The 21,805-nt window shown below is 40.3% G+C and overlaps 1 protein-coding gene across 3 annotated transcripts in view; it reads left to right on the top strand.

Annotated features, from left to right (window-relative positions):
- Positions 1–8,943: 8,943 nt before the first annotated feature.
- Positions 8,944–21,805, top strand: part of eya2 (EYA transcriptional coactivator and phosphatase 2) — a 32,873-nt gene continuing 20,011 nt past the window's right edge. For all 3 annotated transcript variants that reach the window (XM_061786464.1, XM_061786463.1, XM_061786461.1), the window contains exon 1: positions 8,944–9,224. The gene's annotated coding sequence lies outside the window, so the exon portion shown is untranslated. The remainder of the gene's footprint in view (positions 9,225–21,805) is intronic.

The raw sequence follows: 21,805 nt of genomic DNA, 5'->3' as shown, positions 1-21,805 counted from the left end.
ACTCTGGCCAGCCGTGGGAACGCGCTAAAAACACCACAAGTGAACTTATCTCTCACCTCGGGGAGCTGAGCGGAGGAAGCCGAGGGGCTGCGGCGTGTGTTTTGGCGTGTCGGTTTCGGAGCGCGGCCCCCGTTTCGAGGGGCAGAAATTCTCTCAGGAGCTCATCCATCATGCGAGCGAGGCAGCCCGGCTGAGCTTTTGGCTTTATTTTGCATTCAAGACGGGGATGATCAATCACCGCGCCGGTGTGCAAGTGTCAATCGCATGAGCTGTTCTTCAGCGTTACGCACTCTTCAAAAATGTAAATGCGGGCTCCGTTGGACCATTTCTTAAATAGCAACAAAAGGCCTAGTGAGGTTTTGGTAAAAATCAGTGTTAATGTTTTGAGCGCAGTCCCAGTCTGATTTGTAGCCTTTTTGATCCTTTAGGACAGTGTTTTGATTAACTTTGATTAAGCCAAGGCACTTATTAGATATTGGAATTATTTCTGTAGTATCTGTAGGTTAGACTGAAATAAAAGTGATCGAGTCTCCATTTATTCACAAATGTTCTTATTCAGTGTGAAGTCTGGGCCTGTTTGATTAGAAAACAGGACTATTATGATGTCTGAATAACAACAGGTGGGCACACTTAAATGTAATTGTTCTGCCTGTCACTAAATGGTATGTTGCCGGCATAGATCACCAAAGATAATTTGTTTGTAGTAAATAATATCTTTGTGACCATTTAAGCGCGCACCTGATGATCTCTCACAACCGATCACCGGTTTAGGGCCACCGTACTGATCGCTCGTTTTCGACAAAACGGATTGAAAAACAATACCGCTGTCCCAAATTTGGAGGCTTCATAACCGGCCACTGCCAATGACGGACGGGTAGCAAGCGGCAAGGGGTGGGATGCAAGACCAGGGTAGAGGAGAGGGGAGGGGCTACCACGGTAACAAGAGGCCTGCTTTTTTGGCCCATTACAAGTACTATTACCACTACAATTACTATTTTTGCCATTGCATGCAACCGTAAAAATGTCACACTTGATGGGTGGGCAGCCATTCCAGGGACGTGACCGCTGTATTTGTATACAAGCATTTTCCACTGGATGTCTCCTTCCAGCGCAGCTTTTAAAACCCCCAAAAATGACACAGGAAGTGTTGCATTTCTGCTATTTATTCCCATCCAAACTGTGAAGAGTTATTTTCACGTCCAATGCTGTGCTGAGTCACACTCTGTGTATACAAAGCGGGAATGTTCGCTAAGGTTCACACAGGTATACACAGCCACTCCGCACACTGGCAGACATGAGAAAACGCACACAGAAACATATTGATACCTGCCCCGAGGATGTTTAATTGGATATTTCCGTGGCAAACATTCCTTCAAAAGTTTATTGCCCTCGCGTTACACTTCCTGTGTCAGGTGAGAAACGTGTCAAGCGGCCGCCTAAACACTTTCTCACGGTTCACCGGTGAACCCGACGGATGACTTGCTCACACTTGCTGTAGTGCGCATCTCAAAACTAAAACTGTGATAATGACAGGAAGTGAAAGACTAGTGTTCCTTTTCCACACCTTGGCAATCACTATATGCAACTTGTTCTAAAAAAAACAAAAAAACAAAACATCGTTCTATTGATTTTTATTGATATCTTACAAAATAGATGGATTACGGGTAGCTACTAAGCGTTCCAGCAATTAGCCGACTCGTTGATGAGTCGACTTTATTACTCCGCATCGACGTTTAATGCTTCCCGTGTTTTTGGCATTTCTTCTCCAATCGGCCAATTTCCGAAGTTCCTTTGACTTGCTGCCATTGCCAGATTATCAAACTCTGCGGAGCAGCGAAACATCCCAGCAACATGGCGACAACGTCATCAGTGCATCAGCGCGAGAAATTGAAATGGTACGTTCATAATCGACCGAAAGATTTTTCGGGATGTGACAGTCAGAAAGCTTGTGACTTTTATTGTTTCCCATCACGATAGGAGAGAAGCTGCTGTTGCTTGACTGATGCACCTTAGTTAGTTTTTTAGCCGCAAAGAAGCCCGCTGATTTTGAACGATACCGCTCATTTCTCTACTCGCTGATAATCGTTGATAACTTTATCTCTGACAGTTCTTCGAAAACATACAAGAGCGAGTTATTCGAAGCCGCGGTGGAGAGCGGCTCGCTGTTGGTCGTAACTCAACTTGATGTCTGTTTTTCAGGTTGTATTTCGCTAGAGCAAGAACATTCGATGCGGTGATAAAACGAAAGCATCGCGGCGAGGCCGGACGACGAATCGCATCACAAATAACCGACGGCGATGAGATGAAGCTTTGCTGCGCCGGCTGTTTGAATCTTAGCATTTCCGCCATACGCCTCCCTGCGGTATATTTTACTATCTCATTTACTATCTCTGACAGCCATCTTTGGGACCCCCTCCCGCCGCACTGTGTTGTGTCGCTTTAATATACCATAAAGTGGAGAAACATTAGTAATATTAGGCCGTATATCAAAGCGGCGGGGCAGCTCCTGCAGGCTGAGGTTTCACCGGTCTGTGTTCCGAGCCCCGAACATCTGTTGTAATTTCTCTCAAATTGAACTTTTATTAGCTGGTCATTAAAGCTGCGGCGATGGCAAAACCAGATGGCTTCTCGCTGACCTTACAACTGCTTCTTTTTTTCCTTTTTTTTTATGGCGTTGGTGAAAATTGAACCAAAGGAAGCCGTGTGCTTTATAAAATTAAGGCAATCATTCCCACATTCCTGAGACACGGGGGGCACAGAGTGAGAGTGTAATGGAGGGCGGCGGGAGTAGAGCATGCGTGTGCTGGTCCACTTTATTTTTATTTTATATTTATGTTCCAGAACCAATACGCGTGTAAAATCTGAACCTAGTATTTCTTACTTTTGCTCATATTTGGACTGGAGACATTACTCTACTGCGCGGGGGGAATGCGAAATGCGAAAATCTCGGCATTTATTCATCGTGCAATGGGGAAATTCTTGTTTTACCGCAGAAAAGTGAACAGTAGCAGCCCATAAGAACAAGAATATCAAATAATCCAAAATATATACCATATGTACATGGTCAAAAGTTTGAGAAAACACAATTTTTTTTGAATTTCATTTTTTTTTTTTTTTAATTGAAAGTCAAGCTGTTCAAGTCCAATGAGCTTGCAACAAACTAAGTGGTGAACTGCTAGAGGTTAAAACAAAACCGGTACGGTTCCCCAAAACCGATAAATAATGTACATTTCAGTATGATGGCCACTGGTGGGTTGTGGGTTCCACCCGCAGCCCTTGTGACCATGCCGAAGTGTCCTTGAGCAAGATACTCACTCCACAGCCAACGCTGGGTTGCAAACTCTGGGAAACACTACGCTTCATTTTTAAAGTATTGGCACGCAATAAAAATGTCCTTATTGTTGAAATAAATGCGTTGTTGTTTACCCGCTAAGTCTCGACTGTATTTCTGATTAATTAAGTGTGACTTTCATTGTAAAAAAATAAAAAAATAAAATAAAATAAAAAAACCTGAAGTGCTGCCTCCATGAGTGAAAATACCATCCGTGCTTTTATTGTCTCAGCGGCGCTTGAGGGCGCATCGCAGTTCCGCCAGTTCCAAGTGCCGACGCTTAGCGCTGGCCGTCGTCATGGTAACGAAAGCTCAGAAGAGAATAATTTGATTGCGCGTCGAACAGAGAGTTGTCATTTCTGATCCTTGGAGTTTATTGGCGCAAGTGGGGCCACACTAATGATAATAAGACACATCACAACTGTTTTGAATTGTGGAGAAAAAATACACGATCATAAGGGAAATGACACAAAATTCGGAGATGCGTGCTTTCTATAAGTTACCACAGATGTAATCTGTACTAGACTACTTATAGAGTACTTATTTAGTACACTAAAAACTGAACAGCGTTGCAATTTCACAATAGTCCTTCATGCTTCATTAATGAACATGACATTTTTCTTAGGGTTATTGAATACTTTTGTTCATTGTCATTTCAAAATAAATGTCAAATTATTGACCTCACTCGAGGGATGTTTACACAGTACACTTTCTTTGTCTTTTTTTTTTTTTTTTTTTTTTTTTTTACTTGAACATACTTCCGGTGACTTTGTAACGCCTCTCCACCGAGGTGTTCCTTCACTGCACCGTTACTCCAAGCAACAAAGACGCATTATCAAGTTTGACACTACAAGCGTTTGTGACATCGCCAACTACTGGTGCGGCATAAGTATAAGATAGATATACGGATATAGCGTACTGAAGCTCCTCTCTCGGCTTCTCAGTACCGAAGTCATATTAGTTGTTCTTGGCAGAGCAAAAAAGCATATACGACTGTGAGTTTTGTTATGTTATCTGTCGGCGTGTTGCTTCACCGTTTGTGTTCAGATCTCCGTTGTCATCATATGATCAAAAACATCGGCAACGACCCAATACATTTTGAATGATATATTTTTTTGTGTTTTTTTTTCTTTTCGTGGCTACCAAGTAGCGTTGAGCAGAGGTGACGACACCCCGGTGCTTATTTCAAGTGGCGTTTGTGGTTTTCCAGCGTTTGTTTCCTCTGACCTCGCGCTAAACAGCGTAACATATAACCTTACATTCACTTCCCTTCGTGTTTATATTCTCTCCGCCGAGCCACTCGGCCTCGTAACGATTATGTGACCTTGACGCAACATGCTTTAGCCTTAAACCTGCTGCGACTTGACACGCTTTAGCCACAAAGAGAGAGTGTCTTTGGTCCTTAAACGCATCACGGAGAACGCACGTGACACATCGTGTGTCAGCGGAACCGCCAGCTGCCGGAATGACAGACAGATGGCCGAGCCAGGCCGATCAGAGGAAGAGCGAGACAATGGCGGCTTTTATTTCTCCTGCGCACATTCCGCCGTCGGCCTTTGCGCCCAACACCGACTCGCTGGGCGTCTGGGCCGCGGCGCTTCCCCTGCTTTGGCGTCATTTTGGACACGACTTCTGGAAAACATGTGTCAAGTGTGCGAGTCAACACTGGCGGATCAGATTTCACTTCCAAGGCGCTACTGTGATGATGATAATGATGACATTTATTTATTTTTTTAATCTGCAACAACTTGCAAATCTTATTTTGTCGTGACCTTTTGAGCCTCGAGTGTCAGTGGTGAGTCGTTGTCGTTGTGCCTTTGCCATTTCTTCACATAGTGGAAGGCCAAATGTAAACATCACGATTGTAAAATTGGCTATGCGTATTTAAGGCAGAGAGTAAAATGTATACAGTACTGTATATATTAAGACAATCAGGCTAAACCTGTTTGCTACAAGTGCTGTAATCTGCCATGGAAATGTTATATTTTGCTATAATATATTGTAAAATCTCAAATAAATGTTAGATTTGACTGTAAAAGGATCTGTCTTTTGAATATCTGGTATGGAAATGAAACATTGAAATGCTCATTTGCAGTAAAAGTGCTGTCATGTCTATATGTTGCAATAAAAGTGTTGATTAAAACTTGATTTTTCTGTAAATGCGCTGCAATTCACCATGGAAATGTTGGATTTTGCTAGAAAAGTGATGCAATTTCTATATTTTGCTAGAAAATCCCTGCAGTCGGTCATGGAAATGCTATAATTTGCTATAGCAACGCTGTCATTTTGATTTTTGCAATTTGCCATCAAAATGCTACATTTTCAGTCATTTTGATATTCTAATATAAAACCACTGTAATTAGCCATGGAAATTCTATGTACCGCCACTGTTGGGCGGAAAGCCTGTATGTCCAAATATGGTCAATTTCCCATTTTTCATAACTCTAGACTGTTAGTCTTTCCAAACGTCATCTGTTATTTTTCTTTTGCTCATTTTTTTTTTTTTTTTTTTTTTTTTTACAAATTTGAAGTGAAAAGCTCGAGCGAGAACAAATCCGTTTACTCTCTCGGACTATCTGAGGAGTGTCGCATAACCGCCACTTCCTCATTTCACTGGAGCCTTGCGGCATTATGTTGCCCCAAGAGTGAGACAAAAATGAGTGAAATAGTTACTTAAGATACATTTGAGTAGGCTTGTTTTGTTAAAAGTTGATAATGTAATGTTTCGTTGCAGAGGAATGCACATCAGCCACGAAGGTAGATTTGTGGGCAGATTAATATCCTCCGATTGCACTGCTTCGTCAGTTCATCGTTTGTTTTATTGCGTCACTTACGGCAGTTAGATATTCTATTGCTTGAAACATCACTTGAGCAGTCTTACTCACGATTAAATGACTATCAAAGGTTGGAAATGTTCAGCAGAGTACCCAGACACCTCCGGACTGGAAGTTATGCTCCTGAGATAACAGCTGGAAACTTTGTGGGCAGAGTGATATAGATAAAGGAAGACAGATTCCGGAAGATGATCAGATCATTCTGGCGAGACTCTTGTTGAATGATCTTCAGTGCACTGTAAATCTCGTGTAAATGAATTGTGAATATCCTTTCATACAAAAATGGAATTTATTTCTTGGTTTGATCATTGAGTCCCTCCACAAGCTTATCCAACAAAAGAACCTTTGAAAAAGAGTTTGGGAAGGTAAGCTAACCACAGTCGTTGGCTTTTGTTAAGACTTACAGTCTTTGTGTATTGTTGGCGGTTAGCGTGAGCGCAGTGACGTGTCTGTACCATTTTAATCAGAAACAGAATAAATTAGCATTTTCTTTTTTGTGGATTAAATTAGCGATTGAACATGATTTGCACAATGGTGTATAATACCAACTCGAACGATGCAGTGTTTAGTAACTCAAGCGAGATGTTTTGTTTTTTTTAATTCCCTAAAAAGTAGTGATATAAGAGATACAAGGATTCCGTCTGATAGTGACGCTATGCTAAATGCTGTCATATCGCAATCTGAACATTGACGTACCGCTGAAATTGTTTGATTCCAGTCCTGCGGGTGGCAGCTGCAACGACAACTGAAGATGAACACATGTCCAAGTACAAAATGCATACGGTAAGCTTAAAACCTCCGTCCGGTGTCCACTAATTACAGTGCGAAACTTTTGTGCTGAATCTTACAAAAGGACAAGGATGATGTTTCAGTAGGATTTCCTTAGCTCTCGTTTTTTTCGCTTCTCCTCTTATTTTCAGCTGAAAGCGACACCGCTCTGAGGATGTGCCATGACCAGCCAGTACCGTAGCTCGGACCCCCCGGGCCTCCTGCCCCTTTGCCCCCCTTGCCCTGCGGGGTGCCCTCATGTCTCAATGTCTACAGGTGCCGAGATGTTTGCCATCCTGTTGTTGTCCCCCCCCCCTTCTGCTTCCTCGTGAGTCAGTGCTCGCAGCTTCAACACACTGGAGCTCGTGTTACAGAATACACAGGCACACAATGGCACGGCCACCGGTGCCATTGGACAAACAAAGACGGAGGGGCACCGACACCCCGTTGGCCCCCTCAAATTATGACAGTTGCTGGACGAGTTTGTCAAATCTTTTGGGCGGTGAGGAGTGTTGTGTGAGCGCGACCTGTTTTGGTAACCTCCAATCATGTTTGACATTTGCCCACATGCGCGCAGGTGATGGGCTCCAGGCGCTCCCTTTCAATTGAATGCAAATCGACCAAGCGAGCAATCAATCAAGCAAATGTCAAATTATTGACAACTTTTAACGGCAATATTGCATGTGAGTTACTTTACAGAGTGAAACTAAACTCAACACAAACACAAGCATGCATGCGGGACTTTAGTTATAACAAAAAATGCGAGGAAACAAAATCAATGATCATTGAGGAAAGACTGTCCTACTCCAGTCCTGTAGGAGGCAGTAGTTTGCAATATTGTCAACTTCCACGCACCACCATTAAATTTTCGACTAGATGTGTGCTAAAATTATGTATTTTTACATTAATCCTGCTAGAATTACTCTGTTAACGTGTAAAAAAAAATAAATCTGATAAAAAAATAAATAAATATATATATATATTTCAATGGGCGGCACGGTGGACGACTGGTTAGAGCGTCTGCCTCACAGTTCTGAGGACCGGGGTTCAATCCCCGACCCCGCCAGTGTGGCGTTAGCATGTTCTCCCTGTGCCTGGGTTGGATTTCTCCGGGCACTCCGGTTTCCTCCCACATCCCCCCAAAAAAAATGCGTGGTCGGTTAATTGAAGAATCTAAATTGCCCGTAGGTGTGAATGTGAGCGCGAATGGTTGTTTGTTTCTATGTGCCCTGCGATTGGCCGGCAACCAGTTCAGGGTGTACCCCGATGGTAGCTGGGATAGGCTCCGGCGCTCCCGCGACCCTTGTGAGGATAAGCGGTTCAGAAAATGCATGGATGGATAGCATTTCAATGCCAAATTATTTTAAGGTTATAACATTTTACGGTGGCCTGGAAGTGCAAAACAATATAACAAATTGTGATACACTTTTACATTTCAGGAAACACAAAAACAAAAGACGAAACACTTTAACATTTTAATAGCACATTTATGGAAAATATTTATTTATAACTTTTAGAAAAAATCCAGCAGTTTTTCTCGCAAAATAGACATAAAATATAATATTATATATGTATGTATATAAGCCACCACAAACATCAAAACCTAGTGACGCCCCTGCTTTTAATCATTATCAGGAACGGTTAAATAAAATGGATTTTTTTTTTTTTATAGTTGGATAGTTTAGTTTCGATTACACACGACACCCCCCACCCCCACCCCCCGCGCCCCTCCCCCCTCTCCCACACCCACGCAAACACATTGCAGGCAGTTATTTAGCACATGCTTACAAATCCTTCTATCTGTAAGTGTGGACTGAGAGCTTCTTGCTTGCGTAAACAAGCAAACTGAAGAGCTCTTAACCCAACAGAGATTGAAGAGAAAGAAGATGAAGAGAAGGAAGGAAAAAGTGGGCTGAGGAGGAGGAGGAGGAGGAGGAGGAGGAGGAGCCTGCGCGCGCACCGAGAGAGGGCGGAGCTGCTAGATAAGTGCGTGCCTTGACTTTTTAACGTGATTTCCCCTCGGCGGCCAAAGCAAACACGCTGCGTGCGTGCGTGCGTGCGTGCGTGCGTGCGGAGGAACACTTGGCTGAGCAGTGCGCGGAAAGTGGAAAGCTGTCACTTCTGCAGCTTGCACGCCGCCGCCGACACCATTGTTGGTGTTGTTTGTTCAAGTCTCTCTTTTCTTTTTTTTTTTTTCTTTTTTTGTTTTTTTATTAATTCATTGTTTATTTATTTATTGATGTATTTTGTTGCTCATGGATAATCGGATTTTCCCCTCGCGCAGAATGATGGTAAGCGTCCAAAATATCTTGACCAATTGCTGTTCAACTTGTCGTAAATGGTGGACTCAATCGTGACGACTAAATATTTTCTTCAAATTTGGGTCTAATTATCCTGTAAGCCGATTAAGTGACATTTATTTGTGGAATTTTTGTCATCCTTAACCGCAATACATAATTGTTGCATTGACTAAATAAAAGGCCACTTTTTAAGGTCATGGTACAGTCGCTGTCACAAGAGTGGCGTTATTAATTTTAACGCCATAGCCTTTTACCGTCATAATTCAGAATGTAGGGGGGGGGGGAAATGAACACTACAGAGCAGCTATAAGCACAAATAACCAAGTTTAACTCTTTTTACGATTATTTCATCTCATCCATAACTGAATAATTCTTTTAAAAGATGCAATCAAGCTGTAGAATTTTATTGAACATTTGAAAAAAAAGTTAATTAATAATAACAAAAACGACAATACAACTATTAATTATAACGATGCCTTTTTTTCCTATCAGTTTCTTATCCGTTATTTTTATTTTTTAGACAATCGGCTGCGTCTTCCCGTAACACCTGTATGACTGACCTTTCCCATAATATGTACATATTTAAGATTTTGTATGTAATTTCCAGTGCAATAGAGCGACATGAGTGCACACGAGATTGCAGTCAGGCACACTTGACTGCCCCCACCCCCGACCTCCACGCAGGGGGACCCCCCATTAGCTCAATTAGGGGAGCCTAGCTAAGCATTTTCAAGAAAGTGCAACAGGGCTCCCCATCACGGCTCCCCTCTTTTCACAACCATTGCAGCATTTATCACTCTGCAGTCATTGATTACACGTCATGTAAATCATTGTAATATTACACGTGCATTTTGTGGCTTTAAATGTCCCTTTCAGCATATTTTAACTGAATGCAATTTTTTTTGTTTTTTAAATGCAATAAAACTGCACAATCTAGTGAAGCCAACAAATATGAATGCTCAGTATTGAGTGACACGTTCATATAATAATATGTTGATCGTTTTGGTGAGGGTTAGCGTCACACTGATTCCCTTCTTTTACTACGCTCGAGAGTTTATAAATTAGGAACTTGATGAGATTGAAATTTTATTTTATGGGAGCTTGATTCGGAGCTTTTGAGCGCGGCACAGCAAAATTGGGCGCTATTATTTATTTGTTAAGGCAATATGTTTTTAACACACCTCCAGTGTTGTTAGTATTCCCTACTGTCTATATATATATATGTTTTTAAATTTAAAAGAAATACATGCAAATCACAAAATGTGCAGCTAGTGAAGTGTTGCGTACCTACTGAATGTATATCAGCTTTTTAAAAGTGTCGAAATTAGAGCATTTATGGAAAGCCGCCTGAGCATTTATCAGATATCGTTCATATGCATCTTAAGGTCCATGTACGTGTAGACGCTTTGTCCTCACTAGTAAGAGAATTTAGCACACTAGTAGAATGACTAGGGTGCACTAGTGGAATGAATATATCCTCCTATTTACATTTTATAATATGACAATTCTGTACACTAGTAGGAAAACATTGGCATACAAACTATGTTAATAGTGAGGCAACTAGTAACACACTAGTATTATTTGTAGCACACAGTTGTCAGTTTGGTCTCACTAGTAACATGTCGTCTTTCTGTAATGCGCAGCAGTGGAAGGCAGTAACAGAAAATACTTTACTTGTAGGACACAGTTGTTCTACTTGTGCGCTGAACTGTTTTACTACTGAGTAGAAAAAGCAGAGTAGCGCGCGGACCTTAAACTAATATCCAATAAACGACTTTCCATAAGCCGTTGTATCAAATTCATCTTGGTGTGACAGATGCTCAAACATTAAGCCTCCCTGTTTACCCCCTTTTAGACACACACGCACACACACACACACAAATGATGGTGGTGTATGTGTGTGTGTGCGTGTGTGTGTGTGGATGGGTGGGGGGCGGTGTAAGATTTGCAAATACCGAAGGTGTTAGCCGGCCGCTGTTTGATTTAATGCAGTGGTTTGTCTCCTAATAACATCGGCCCTCAAGTTTATGGACTCTGCAGCAGGACGCCCCCCCCCCCCCCCCCCCCCCCCCCACCCCCAATCCCCTCACCACCTCACCTAACCCCCCCCCCCCCCCCCTCCCCCCGCCCCGAAACCCTCCATAACCCTTCACGGTTCTTATTACTGGCTCTAATAAATTGTGACTAAGCCCCCTAAAAAAAGTCTGCTACTCGGAGAATTCCCCATCCTGGAAGACATCGCCCCCGAAGAAAACAAATTCATTCCAAAGCCCTCTGTAAGCCAACCCTTTGTGGAATGATAAATATTTTCATAGGGAGCTCGCTCTTCCTCGTTTCATTTACGTCTCACTTCGCTTTGACTCTCCGCGTCGATTGGCCGTGACTCATTCCTGTGTATCACCTGGACTGTGTACGGAATCCTACCCTCATTCCCTACTCCCTTATCACAATATAGTGCTTCCTAGACATAGGAGTGCCCACTCTTGAGAATCTTTCGCTTTACGATCCATCACTCAGTCGTTTTTTTTTTTTCACCTTGTGTAGCGAGTAGAGCTGCAGCTATCGAATGTTTTTAGAATCGAACATTCCACCGATTGCCCATCGAGTAATCGGATAAAAATGTATTTTACATCATTAAATGCAACAACATGTGCATGTGAGGTGCAACTATTATTTTTGTCCACTTGGGGTCGCCAACCTCACGTTGTACTGTCGTTCCTGCGACTTTAAGTGTGTATGGCTTTTAAAGGCGGGGCCTGGTGTTGTGAGTGATGTGGGCGTCAGCGAATGAGAGTGGGGAGTTGAGCTGTTACGCTCATGTATAAAAGTGCTTATTAAGGGTTTGTTTTCCTACTGTTTCGTCAATAAAATGATTGAACGTGACCTAGCGATGGTCGGCTATATTGGATACGCTAACATTAAAACGTTACCTTGTGTTGGCAATGGTAGACATGCTGTTGCACGTTATCTTGTTGAGCGTGAAATGATCGCAAACTTTGGACCATTTCTGTCATAATGAACATTTCCTCCGCTCGATGGTGGCAGCCGACGTCACAACATCATTCACTCATTCCCTTCTCCCTAATCACTATATTGGGATTTTTGTATAGTGGACTACACCGTTTACTAATAAGGCAAATGAAAAATGCTCTTCATTTCGGAACACTTCTCTACAATATAGTGTAAAGGCAGCGATTCCCAAGCCGGCCGCGGTGTAAGAGAACAGCTCGCAGTCAAGCCGACAGCTCCGGCGTTAAAGTGTGCGAATGGCGTCGTAAAAAGATCAGATGTCAGCCGCAGTGCACTTTGATTCATGTCCTGTATTAAAGTAAGCGGGCTTGATTCCGTAAAATTGGGAAATGATACACAGCAATTGGAGTTAAGATAATATTTGGGGGAGAAGCATGATGGTTGCTGCTGCCCCCCTCGTTTCTCAGTTAGTGCGTGGATAGCGTCACTCCGCACTTGTTACCGCCGCCGAGGAGGTTTTATCAATGTCAAGCATATATTTCCAAAGGTTGTTGTTATATGCAAAAAAGCAAGATCAATTTTTGTTGTGATTTTAACAATAATAATAATAATAATTCGCCGTTCAGTGCGAATTATTGGTCAGTTACATTAGTTAATTAGCAGGATTACACACCACAAATGACTCAATCTCCAAGTTGATTCCAGCATTTGTTGTTATTATTATTTAAATATGTTTGCTTTTGCAAGATGGGTATTTACTGAAATATTATTTAGCTCTTTTTTTTAGGTGTTCAAAATAGATAACTTTATTATCATTTTAGATTGATCTTAAGCAGCAAAACAACATAACAACTAGTAAAAGTATCATTAAAACCATCATAATGGTAGATGTATTTACTTTTTTTAATTCCAAAATATTATATGTAATGTAAGACAAAAATTGTGTTTGACTGACATTTTATTATTAGGATTATACACAGTGGACCATAATTCTATTGTTTAATGTTCTTTTTATCTTTCAGACATCCTAAAATGTTTTTTCTTTTTTTTTTTCCTATGCATGGAAATGTAGGGCCCACTTTGTATTATTTCCTACATTAAACAACTATAAAGACAACCTTTCACAGTCAATTATGCAGGAAACTTAATGACGTAAGCAAGAGGTGGATGTTGTACAAAGTGGTGCTGGTCTAATTCAGAATTGATTGAGTGTCATTGTGGTTTTTACTGATTTGTTTTTGCGTTTGTGTGTTTTTTTGTTTTGTTTTTTAACCCCACATGAGCTAGCACTTGGTGACATAGTCAAGGAAAAATGTCCTTTAAGGAAGAAACCTCTAACACAACCCAAGATCTGCGAGGTGGCCGTCTACTTCGGGAGCTTGCATTGAGATTGAGAGACAGGGTAGAGGAACAGGGGGTAGATAAATAGATAAAACAGGGTAGAGGTGTTGAGGGACGAGAGAACAAATGGCACAACAACAGTCGTACCAACAGTAAAAGTTCTATGATGACACCACACTCCCTGGCAACTTCATTTAGGGATCATTGTATTAGATATATTGTGCGGCCGCAATGTACGTGTGCCCACGAGTCACATCGCAGGGTCCTGCGCAATCTTGTGGTATTGATATGCAGACAATCAACAGGAATATTAAGAAGTGAGCAGCAGAGGGACCTGGTTGGGCATGCTCATAGATTAGCACCGATGTGACGGTAAATTATAACCCATGTAAGAACACACAAACAGCAGCCAGGAGAGTTATATATCTTCTTTTTTTTTTTTTTTTGTATGATAACGATTAATGAGGATGCGGGAAACAATTACACGCCTGCATTTACTGTATTTCGCTATAGAATGTGGCGAATGAATGCATGTCGCAACAGATTAAATTTAGGGTCAGGGGAGAAAGCCACGGCATTATTGTATGGACACACTTCTGGTGTTCAAAACAACGTGTTTTGCTTAAACTAATGCACTCAAATATAGAAATACTAATGCATATGTTAAAACATTTGTGTAAAATAACAGATTGATTAAAAACAAATGAATAGTGTTAGGAATGTGCTAATGGCGCTACAGTATAACTGGGCATAGTAAGAAATGATTTTAACTTCATGTCTGGCTGGACTTTTGCACAATACGACAGTGCATTTGAATACAGGCAGCCTTCATACAAATGACTCAGTATACTTTTGTGCTCAACTGAGTATAGTTTTTCTAGAGAGAAAAGGAGACGTGTACTGGTTTTCACATTACGTGTATGTTATCTTGTATTTTTTAAACACCACAATATACATCGCAGAGTTAAAGAAAATCAGAATGTCCTTTTTTTTCAATATCTTGCAGCTCTACATTGTATTAAATAAAAGTACAGTAATTTCCCGTGTATAATGCCCCCCCTCCCAAAATGTCAAAAATCAATGGTGCGCATCGTACATAGGTAGAGGGGCAAATGAAACAAACTTCCCATTTTATAAATGTATGCCGCCATCTAGTGGTTATAAAGAAGTGGTACATTTTCATTTCAATATGCCACTGCCACCTAGAGGTTATGAGAAAGGTGTACACTTTCATTCTAATATGCCAGTGGCACATACAGGCAATGATAAAGGTGTAGCCTACACTTTGATTCCAATATGATAGCATATAAGTACAGTTGTGCTCATATGTTTACAGACGCTGGCAGAATTTGTGAAATATTGTTTTTTAAATATGACTAATAACTGAAAAACAACCATTCTTATTTCCTTATGGTTATGTTTTGTTTGATGAAAATGCTTTTCTGAAATGCTTGACAGTTTATTTTGAATCCCATTAAAATAAAACTAAATGTGTTTCGCCTGGCTCTTCATGTTTTCTTTAAAGAATTGTACCCATCTTACAAATTCTGCCCGGGCAATGAAACATACGAACACAACTGTGTGTTTTCTCATTTACTAAATAAAAGTAGGGCCGTGAATTTCAAAATAAGAGCAAGTAAATTAAAATAAAGTATTACGTGTTCAAATAAAGTGCTTAACTTCAGAATTATTATTTAAAAAAAGAACAAAATACAGATAATGCTTCATGTTTGGATCATATGGGTAGAAGCAAAATCATGCATTGTAAAAATGCATTATACATAGGTAGAAGGGTTTTCCAAAATTTTGACGTCAACTTTGGGGGTTCGTATTATACATGGGTGCGCATTATACACGAGAAATTACGGTACATTTTATTCATTCATTTATAGATTTCTTACAGTGTGCTACAGGAACAACAATGAAGGTGAAAATTCACAAGTCAATCTACTACTATATAGAGGTTTTTATATATACAGTATATAGTTCACAAAATATTCCACTAAAAATCCCCATATAGTGATTCGGGAGTATGGAATGATGTGTTGGGAATCATCCACTCCTTCCCCACTTACTAATCACTACAGAGGCATTTTTGTACAGTGGACTATGTACTGTAGTTTAAAATATATGTGTAGCTCTCACACTACGTTTTATTTTATTTCTTTTAAAAAGCTGAGTAGGACAAGTAGTGCTGTCATGAGACGACAGCTGTCCCTGCGATCCGTGACGCCACACACATCGCAGCACCCGCCTTTGCTAACAACCTTTTTTTTTCTTTTTTTTTTTCCCCTCCGCACACACACGCACACACAGATAATAATCTTTACTTTCCACTGAAATGTAAGAAGAGGCTGCGGCTGCGGGGCTATTTTGTTAGGTGTCTGAATTTTGCTTCAGCGTTTTTCCACCATTTTCCCTTCTTGGATTTTATGGCCTCTCTTTTACACATAATCGCACATGTAATTATAAAGTGTGTGTTTTCCCTTGTGATAAATTATTGACCACTGTATACAGTATGTATATCAGGTGCTTAAAAGCAAATCCAATTTGATTTCTGAATGGGTTGAGAAGCACGGTTCCTCCGGGTGGCGCGCTTCAAAAGAACGAGTGTCAATTTGAAGTGTAGAAAATAAAAGTTAGATTCAAAATACAGTTCGCATTTTGTCTCACTGATTATACACATATTTTGAACATTTGCGATGGGTATTTCACTCAATTTTGTTGATCAGGAAAATCGATTCATCGATAAATTGTCAGCAAGTGTTATTTTGTGCTATGTGGAAAATAATTTATATGTATATATTTTTCAGGATAACTAATGTTTTTACACTTTTCTTTACAGTAGTTTTGAATGATAAATCATCAATCAATTCCACACTATCGACATAATTCTTCATCGATTCATTTATTATTGTGCTAATTGTGTTTTATTGTGCTACGCTTGCCAGGTACATCACCATTTTTACGCACTTTACCATCATTCTGTGTAACACACACACACACACAAGTAAATGTGGCAAAAGAGAAGTACACTCATCGCTGTTATATATTTTATGTTAATGTTGTGTTGACATGCTTCAATGTGATTACGACGTGGGAGGTCTATTTCACGGCTTAAACTACGAAAGAAATGGTTAGCCTAATAGCACGTGCTCGCTAAAAATCGTTTTCTGAATTCTTGTTTGTTGAATTTGTTTGTGTTTTTTTTCTTGTTTTCCCCAAAACGTTCAAAAAATGCCTTTATTCTTTTGGGCTAATAAAACGTTAAAAGAATTTTATTCCATGATTGTTACATATTTTCTGAACATTTTACATGGTCCGGCTATGTCACAGATATTCCTGTGCAACTTCGAAAAGAACTGTGTTCAAATACGCTTACAATGTGTTTAAAAACTCGGTTTTAATATATTTAAATATGTTTAAAGCTTCAATATTTTTAGTCAGGTCTCTCTAGTGGAGACTTTCGCCGACTGCGGGTGGGTCTGGAAAGCATCTCCCACGATGAACGGGGGATCACTGTAATTGGTCCTCATTCAGTCTGTCAGTGCTTCAGTTTCTTCGGCTTGTTAGTGCGGCGGCTAATAATGTAGTGTGTGTGGGGGTGTGCGCGTGTGTGCGTCTTTAAGTGGAATCGGGGCAGCGTGCAAGCGCGCATGCGACCGCCGGCTTCAACTGACTGCGCCAGATGTTGTTCACCTGGGAGCGGGACCGCCATCTGACTGGGGTCAGCCCACTCCTGTAAGCCCTCTAGGCAGCTGGGGAAGGGGCGGGGGGAGGGTGGGGGAGGACTTTGCCAGCTGGTATGCCACCACCACGACTGTCCCCATCTCGGGGGCATCGGTCCTGTGTGGAACCTGGTCTTTCACCTGGGCGGCGGTGGTCCCTTTCACTGTGAGTGCGCCAAACCAAAGGAACGCTTAATCTAAATCTCAATGCTGGTTACAAAAGTTGAAAAGATTTCCAGTACATTTCAATGGGAATTTAATTTTATTTTTATTTAATCTGAAATAAAATCTAATTTAATCTAATTGTAATAATTCAATCAAATTTTCGAAATATTCCAAATTGAATTGATTCTCAAAGTGTGGTAAGAGTACCACTAGTGGTGAGCGGGCTCCCTCTAGTGGGGCGTGAATGAATCAATGCCCAAGCACATTTCAGTTGTATTTAACTTTTAAATTCAATACATTTCTTTTTGATCTTTAAGAGGTTTTTTTTTTTTTGTATCCTTTAGGAGCAGCACATTTTTGCTCATCATTTCAACTTTATTCCCGTAAAAAAAATATTTTTTTCTTATATTTTGACTTTATTCTCATAAATTACCAATGTGTTTCATTTACTATAACACAACCTTATTATTGTTTAATTGTGATTTTCTTCTTTTGTCGTAATATTTTTTGATGATTCTTACAGTATTCTGTGTTTGGTCTTTTTTTTTTAGTTTGTTTCTTCATAATATTCGTCTTAATTCCTATAAAACTTTCGGTGCTTTTTCCCCCCATAATTTCACAATTTATAACTAACTCATATATATATATATATATATATATATATATTTTTTATTTTTATTTTTTTTTTATTATTTTTATTTTTATTTTTTTATTTTATTTATTTTTTTTCTTGTAATAGTATGGTTTTTTTGGACTTTATTCTTGGAAAATTACGTTTTTTTTCTTGTAATATTCCAACTTTAGGTATAATACATTTTAAAAAAATAAATATTTAGGCTTGCAACTTGCATTGCCTTTATCAGTGAGAGATTTGATGAAGCAATTTAGAAGTGCGTGGGGAGATAAAGAGAGGGGCATTGTCCAATAAATAGCTTGTCATTAGTGGGTGTGGGGGGGGCTTTCGGAATTAGTCGAGTGGAAATAGAGGGGGGGGGGGGAGGGGGGAATGTCTGTGAGGTAAAGTTACATGGGGTCTGTAGCAGGTTCAGAGTGTAGATAAATAGATTAAAAAAAAATTCCCTTTGCCAAAGATTTATTGGATCCCATCCGAGTTGGACTGTTTTTCGGTCTGAGAGCCTCGGCATCTGTCGTCGCGGTGAAAGGCGTTAGCGAGGTGCGCCCCGCCCGCTCGGCTCACTCGAGGAAAAAGTGGCGTGTCGAGGGATTTGTCGCCTCTCGAGCTGGTTGCTCGTTTCCCCTCATTGCGGCTCCTGGTAAATAAACTCGCTGCACGGCTATCGCTCCGCGAGAAAGTTTGGTGGGATTGCGGTCGGATGTCTGTGCAAACGTGAAACAAAACGTACGACAATGCACTCGACTTTTGGTAATTTAGTACGATTTTATACAAATTTGTCTCAGAGTTGCGCTGTCATTTGTTGAAAAGTGAAATTTTGGGATGCAGCAATTTAACATAATTGATCCAACAGAGTTGATGCAAGCAAAAACACAATTAGCTCATTAATAATTATAGCAACACGGCTCACCTCTTGTTTCCCACACATAATCTGTGGACAATAACAATGCAAAATAGTCTAATTTGTGTTTTTGTTTTTTTTCCTTTTTTGTAAGATTTCCAACTAAAATATAATAGATCTATTGTGTTACAAAAGGGCTCACCTTTTGTTTTCCGCACTAATTCCAACTGGTGCTAGCTAATTTTTCCACCTTTTTTTTGTAAGCTTTCCTACTAAAATCTCATAACTGCATATTGTTCCTTTTAAATTGACACGCAAATAAAACTCCTCATTGACATGCAGATGACAAGTGACACCTCCGACGTAAATCTATATACTTTGCCCTGATGAGTATTGACACAAAAACTATTGAATGTAGTCATCAAAACTAACACACGTATATTTGAAATCCCCCAGAAAATTAAAACAGATGATCAAGTCTAATTTACTAATTTTTAATTGATTTTAACAGTAAACAAAAGTTTTTGAGCGGTAGCATGTAACTTATACAATTTTAAATGCAAAATATGTCACACATTTTCATAATACTATTTTACGCTTGAATTTAAAAAAAAAATTGTCACCATCAAATTTTGTTGCATTTTTACTTCTAATTAAATAAAAGTGTAATATCTTTCAAATGTTTCAATTTTTCTGATGTGGGTCTTTTATAATTTTATTATTAGAATATGCGGCGGCCAATAAAAAACATCCAGTGGCACACAAGTGCCCCCTAGTGTAGATATGCTTAGTTGTACCTAAACATGTGTCCGGTAGCGTATGTACAGTGGTGCTTTGACGTACACGTTGAATTAGTTCCATGACCACGCTTGTACCGCAAATCAACTTTTCCCATTGAAATGAATGGAAATTCCATTTATCCGTTCCAGACCCCACAAAACACCCAACAAATTTTTGTAACATCATTATCAATAAGAAAAGTAGTATTGTATTTGTATTATATTGTATAAAAACTGACAGTAAATAGAATGTAAATAATTAAACAGCTTTTTTTTTTTTTGTGCTTCTATTAGCAGCACATTTTGCGGCTCTGTCGGGAACCTGAAGAATACTGTCACAAGTAAACTGCAGTAAAATTAGTTATATTTCATAGCCCATGAGGACTACTGTATATGTGAGTATTGTTGTATTTTCTGTTGCTGTTCAATATCAGTTGTTTGAAGGTTTATAACTATCACAACATTGACGCTAGTTTCTTTAGCCCGTGTATGTTGTTTTACATTATGTGTTAGCGTTAAGCTATAGTGGACTTTCCTAAGGACATTTTGTATTCACGATGCGAAATTGTTTTTGTTTTATGTTTAGCTTTCCATTTCCTTTAACCGTGAGTGGCATCTTTTGAAATATCGTTCCCTACGATACGTTCAGCGAAGGCAGGTTAAAACAAAGCTAACGTAAGTCAACAGGACAAAAAAGCAAACAAAACAAAAAAAATCATTTTTAAATACCACTAATGCCTCGGAAATGGAAAAACTAAGTTGGGGAACTTGTAAGTCAAGGTAGCACAGTTTTGTATAACATTTGTTGCATTGTTGCACCATCAGCTGGATGCTTCAAAACGAAAAGGTGGGCGGCAGCTGTGGGCAATTTCCACGAGGAAGTCTATCTGTGGTCCTTGTTCTTTGTCTTTTATCAGACAAATAAAGAAAGGCTCTGTCCACGCAAGGGAACCCCCCCCCCCCCACACACACACACACACACAACAACCACACAAACACACACACACTCTTTCACCTCCCCTATGTAGCCCCACCCGGACGGCAGTCTGTCCAAATGGAGGCCTCCAGGTGGGCTTCCATATGGCCCGAGCACGGCCCGGCGGCTTCACCTTGTCAGGCCGCTGATGGAGACGCTTCAATAAAAAAAGGTCAAAGTACCGGAGGGGTCACCGAGGCGTGCGGCCGTCTGGAGAGGAGCTGACTCAACGCACACGCACACACACGTTGACACTGTAAACACGGTAAAAGCTGAATGAATAATTGCTGCCCGCGGGAGACATGGCTGGCTAAAATGATTAACTTTTTAAGGCCTGGAGCCGAGCGGTGGAGTAGTTTAAGAATAAGTCTGTGATTGACAGGGAATTAGTCAGCTGAGAACTGTTGCAGCATATGGAAAAAAATGTATGGACGGATGGCGGACGATTTTCGGCTACGATTGCACGGCAATGATCATCGTGAAAACGTCGCAGATAGTCCTGAAATGTTGTCATATGGATGCCAGGCCAGTAGATGTCAAGAAACACCACAGCGGTACCTTGATTTCATGTTTTAAAAAAGGTAAACAGCACTGTATTGTATTAAAAAAGGAGAATGTAAAGCAATAACATGGATTTATCAAGTTCAATTAAGATAAAAGTCTCACGCACACATTAGTATTGTTACGGTTTTGTGGTGAAGCTAGTGGCCAAACCCACTAGGACCCAAGTCCAGGGAATTAGGGACTCAAGGCTGGATGCATCTAAAAAAAAAAAAAAAGGAAAAATGATTTACATCCATAAACAAAAAAAGCAGACAACATACTTGGGAAAATCTAAATACTAAATTAACAAAGTCCCAAGAAGTAAGAAAAAAACAGAAGGAAACATGACAAAACTAGGGAAACGTAATTTGCAACAACAATGATCTGAAAGAAACCCGGGAGCGAAATAAAAGCAAATTGACGAGACAACGAGGCACACCGACACGACACGAGTGGCTGGAGGGAGCTGATTGGTTGACGCAAGGAACAGGGCTGACGAGAACAGGTGGACACAAAAACTTAACGTGCAAACCAGACACGAAGGGATACAAGAAATATGAAACTAAATGAATCCAAACAAAGTCAACAAAAACAC

This window comes from Phyllopteryx taeniolatus, chromosome 9 (assembly GCF_024500385.1).
Source record: "Phyllopteryx taeniolatus isolate TA_2022b chromosome 9, UOR_Ptae_1.2, whole genome shotgun sequence".
NCBI classification, from domain to species: Eukaryota; Metazoa; Chordata; class Actinopteri; order Syngnathiformes; family Syngnathidae; genus Phyllopteryx; species Phyllopteryx taeniolatus.
This window is presented reverse-complemented; position numbering and strand designations above follow the sequence as displayed.